We start from the raw sequence: 5,415 nt of genomic DNA on the forward strand, positions 1-5,415 counted from the left end.
AGTGCTTAGAGGGTTCTTTCTAAGATCCATGAAATCAAAATGCAGAGAGTGTTTCACACTTTAGTAGGCATCAATAGCCCCTAGAACACTTTTCAGACACAGGCTGCTGGACCCAACCTGCAGAATTTCTGATTCAGTAAGTTTCTGGGGTGGGGCCTGAGAATCTGCATTTCTAGCAAGTTCCCCGATGATCCTCTGATACAGGACTATGCTTGGAGGGCTCCTTATTAGTAACTTTTCCTTGACCATCGATCTGATTCCTCTTAAAATAAAATTAATTATTCAAACACTCATTTTCAAAAATAAATCTGGGAGACTCAACCTGCTACCCCCATGGGATTTGTTAATGTTTTAAAAATTATCTCAAAAATTTTTTTATGTAGTGGTTGCTTCAGCAGCACGTATACTAAAATTGAAGCAATATGGAGAAGACTAGCATGGCCCCTGCACAAGGATGACATGCAGATTCATGGAGTGTTCCTTATTTTTTGGAATCCCTTGTGTGCTGTTGATAGGAATGAAGAGTGATACAGCCAGTTTGGAAAACAGAATGGAGATTCCTCAAAAATTAAAAATAGAAATACCATATGATCCAGTAAACCCACTTCTGGGTGTAGAGCCAAGCGGTTTCAACACAGGATCTCAAAGAGTTATTTGCACACCCAAGTTCATTGCAGCATTATTCATAATATCTAAGAGGAAGAAGCAACCCAAATATCCATTGACAGATGAAATGATAAAGAAAATGTGGTTTGTACATGCAATGGAATATTATTCAGCTTGAAAAAAAATGGAAATCCTGTCACATGCTACAACATGGATGAACTTTGAAGACATTATGCTAAGTGTAATAAGCCAGTCACCCAAAGATAAATGCTATATGATTCCACTTACATGAGGTATCTAAAATAGTCAAACTCACAGAAAAAGAAAGTAAAATGGTGGTTGACAGGAGCTGGAAGGAGAGGGAAATAGGGAATGGGGTATAGAGTTTCAGGTGTTTTTTTTTCTTAAATAAATTTATTTATTTATTTACTGCGTTGGGTGTTCATTGCTGCTTGGGCTTTCTCTAGTTTCAGTGTGCAGGCTTCTCACTGCAGTGGCTTCTTGTTGCAGACCATGGGCTCTAGGAGCACAGGCTTCAGTAGTTGTGGCACGTGGGCTCAGTAGTTGCGGTGCACGGGCCTAGGTGGCACACGGGCCTAGTTGTTCCGAGGCATGTGGGATCTTCCCGGACCAGAGCTCAAACCTGTGTCCCCTGCATTCACAGGTGGATTCTTAACCACTGCGCCACCACGGAAGTCCCTAGAGTTTTAGTTTTGCAAGATGAAAAAGTTCTAGAGAAAGCAACGTGAATGTACCTAACACTACTGAACTGTACCTTTAAAAATAGTTAAGACGGTAGATTTTATAAGTGTATTTTACCATGATTAAAGAAAAATTGCTAATTTAAAGATAACAGTAATCCTTGGTTGAAGAGGCTTCTAGAAAGAAGTGGAGAAGTCTCTCTTTGTGGCTACTCAGATGTGAGCTGGGGACTTACCCCGGTTCCAGTGTTAGCAAGCTTTCCCCTACCTGTGGGCCTATGCATCCCCAACCTCACATAAAAGATTCTTTAAAGCACTTGTGCTTGGGTCCAATCCAGAGGTTCTAATTTGGTCTGTAATGTGACCTGGATGGTAGGATTTTTGAAAGATCTCCAGATGGTTTGAATTGTAGCCAGAGCTATAAAGCATGGTTTGGGTCAGTGATCTGTAAATTATGAAAGGTTAAAAAGATTCTCTTTGGAGGTCTGTCAACCTACATATGCTCAATACTGCTCTATCCTCTTCCTCACAGCCCAGGGTAATTCTGATTTTTGTTCCCTTCCCCTACCAATTGGAGAAATATAGCATTAGATGATTTCTAACGCCTCTTTCAGATAAAATGGGCCCATGATTATTCTTTACTATGGTAGGATTCTTCTAACTAATGGATTGGGCTGGATCTTACATGAAGACATTCCTGTTTTTTTAAAATCTCAGTTATAGGGAGTTGAGTTCACCATCAACTGGGTTTGCACATGGTCAAGGTTTCTGTTGATATTGGTAGAACGGTCTTAGTTTGGGCTGTGTGTGAACACAAAGCCCACCCATCCTTTTAAATCCTCCTCAGTCAAACCTCACAGTTAAAACATAGCATTTAGGCTTAAAATCAAACTGCTGAACTATAACAAAATTCCACTTTTTTGCTTGTACATTGTTTGACAGGCTATGAATAATTTAGAGGATGATCTGAAGAACAAAGGGATAAAATTTCATTGAGTTAACATTTGCGTGGCGGACTTAGGACTGCCAAGGGTGATTTTCCTTGGCTCCCTAAAAATCAGAGGTATAAAATCAGAGGGTACTCAGATGGTCCTAAGGAATTGTAACTGTATTACCAGGGTGTGCTCATTACCAAAGAATCCCAAATGAAAATAACTCCTCACATATTCAACCATTCGTAAGCCAATTTAGATACCCGTGAAATCAGAAATTTGGCAGCACGGGAAGCAGGACTTGCCAACTTAAAGCTGTTTAATATTAATTAAACTTCATATAACTCAGTTATCTGTTTTTCAGATATTCCCATGCAGAATCCCGGAGAAAAAGAAATAATGCTGCATTCATATTATATGTATATTTAAATTATATAATCGTAAATGTATTCATAATTATATATTCACCTTATGTAATGTAAAATATCATATATTCTAGATTTCTGAATATTTCTAGAATAACTGAATAGGATGAATAGATATGCCAAATTAATAATTTCCCTGAAACTGATTACCTGGGAAAGTTAACATGAGAATACACTGATACAGATGCTATTCGTACAAATACACTTTTTTCTACACCGTGAAGAAGGTCAAAATACTGCTGTGTGCCCTGCCTGACAAGCATTCAGGAGTGGGAGCAATTAAGGCCGTCTAGAATTTTATGAGACGACATCAGGAGGAAGGGATTGCTCAGCTGTTTTAAAACACGTCTAAGAGTGATCAATACCATTACTACAGGGGAGTTGCCTTGGAAAGGTGTCCAGTAACACATGAAGGCCAAAAGATGATGGCGATCTTGGTGACTATTCGCTGCATCCAAATTTTGATGGGTTTCCCTTTGCGAAGATGATTATATATGTATAATGGAACTGTCATTGTCTCCTCCTCATCTGGTGTAAGCAGGTAGTATGTAACACAGGGCAAGAAACATCCAGTTTCGATTGAGCAACCCAATTTATATTACAGTTAGTCTTCGGAATATTTAGATGTTAAGCATTACTGAAATGTATAAGATTAACATTCCCAGCACTAGTGCCAGTGTAGCAGACACAGACACTGGTTGTACATGTAGAAAAGAGTAGAGGGAATCAAGGCTAAAGAGGCAGAGAACCCAGGTTCAGGGTCCTAGTCATGCTCTAAAACTTACCTTACAGAGCTCAGGTTTCATTAGATATAAAATAAGGACAAATCTGTACTTCATAAGCCAGTCCTGGCAATAAATTCAGTGGAGGCAGGGAGCCTTCGAAAATATACAGGTTCTGAAGACCTGGCCTATGATTTATGTATAGAGTAAGGTTTAAGACTGTGCAAGTGAAAACTTCCCCAGAAAGACTGCTGCTTCCAACCAAGATGGAATAACAGGGACTATGTTAACTCTCCTGCAGGAACACTAAAAAACTGGACACAACATTGGACGTCAGACAACAAAGTCCAATAATCCCTGCGAGACAGGAAACACATGAGGCGAGTCTTACAATTATCCCAGACTGTTGTCTTAAGAGAGTTTCCAGGTTGTGTTGCTGTCAGTAGGGGCCCAGGCTAAGCCTGTTAGTCTCCCCTGTGTTGGGGAAATGAAATTGGGAACCGAAGAAAGCCAAAGTGGCTAGAGTTTGCCGAGTAAAGTACTGGAGAGAGAAAACATACAGAAAGAACTCCAAAAAACTGCAGAGGATAACTTCTTTAGTCTTCAGCTGAGTTCTGACCACTGCCTGCATGTGAAAAAACTGTACGAGGGCAGAGAAAAATGCAACCTCAATTTCTGATAAAAATTTTCAGCAAACTAGGGAATAAAGGGACTTAACCTGATCAAGAACATCTATGAAACTTTTTTCTTACAGTTAAGAGTGTACTTAATGGTGAAAGACAGAATTATTTCCCCTTAAAATCAGAGATGAGACAGGGATATCGGCTCTTATTTCTATTCAACATTGTACTAGCAGTTCTAGTTGATGCAGTTAGGGTAAAAAATAAAAATAATTGCATCCACATTGGAAAGGGAGAAGTAAACTTGTGTTTACTTGTAGGTGGTCTTATTGTCTATGTACAGAACTTAATGGAATTTACAAAAAAGAAAATGGAAATCAATAAGTGAGTTTAGAAAAGTTTTGCGATACAAGATTAACATACAAAACTAAATTGCATTTAAATATACTTTGCATTTAAATATATTAGCAATGAATATTTGGAAGTTGCAATAAAATGTCATTTACAGGAGCATTAAAAATAGAAAATACTTAGGGATAAATCTAACAATGTACAGGGTAAAACCTGTACATTGAAAACTATAAAATATTGCTGAGATAAATGTACAAAGACTTGAGTAAATGGAGAGACATACCTTGTCTATGTGTTGAAAGAATCAATACTGTTAATATGCCAGGTATCCCCAAATTGATCTAAAGATTCAACACAACCCCAATCAAAACTCCAGCAGACTTTTTGGTAGAAATTAGCAAGCTTGTTTTAAAGTTCTTATGGAGGGGCTTCCCTGGTGGTGCAGTGGTTAAGAATCTGCCTGCCAACGTGGGGGACGTGGGTTCGAGTCCTGGTCCTGGGAGATCCCACATGCCGCGAAGCAACTAAGCCTGTGTGCCACGACTACTGAGCCTGTGCTCTAGAGCCCGAGAGCCACAACTACTGAAGCCCGTGCACCTAGAGCCTGTGTTCTGCAACAAGAGAAGCCACCACAATGAGAAGCCCACGCACCGCAACAAAAAGTAGCCCGCACCCTCAGCAACTACAGAAAGCCTGCTTGCAGCAACAAAGACCCAACACAGCCAAAAAATAAAATAAATTAATTAAAAAAATAAATTAAAAAAATAAAGTTCTTATGCAGATGCAGAAGGATCTGATTCTAGCTAACGACAGCAACAAACTTTGGTAATGAAGAACAAAATCAGAGGGCTAACACTCCCTGATAGGTAGACAAAAACTTGGCTAGCTCAAAATTATATCCTGAGGCAGACCATTAGGAATTTCCTGAAAACTATATTAAATCACTGTTTTCCTATTGAGCAAATGACTAGTTCGATGAGCTAAACAATGTGCCGGAAGTATATGAGTTGTGGCTTAGTTGCCAGATTATACACAGGAAGAAAGGAAATATGAAGTCT

At 39.1% G+C, this 5,415-nt stretch overlaps 1 non-coding gene across 1 annotated transcript; it reads left to right on the top strand.

The window, feature by feature from the left end:
- The first annotated feature begins 386 nt into the window (after window positions 1-386).
- On the top strand, window positions 387-489 carry LOC130854668 (U6 spliceosomal RNA). Its single transcript, XR_009054117.1, has one exon. It is a non-coding gene; the product is annotated as a U6 spliceosomal RNA (small nuclear RNA).
- Window positions 490-5,415: the final 4,926 nt, after the last annotated feature.

The sequence above is a fragment of the Hippopotamus amphibius genome, chromosome 5 (genome assembly GCF_030028045.1).
Source record: "Hippopotamus amphibius kiboko isolate mHipAmp2 chromosome 5, mHipAmp2.hap2, whole genome shotgun sequence".
In the NCBI taxonomy this organism is placed as follows: Eukaryota; Metazoa; Chordata; class Mammalia; order Artiodactyla; family Hippopotamidae; genus Hippopotamus; species Hippopotamus amphibius.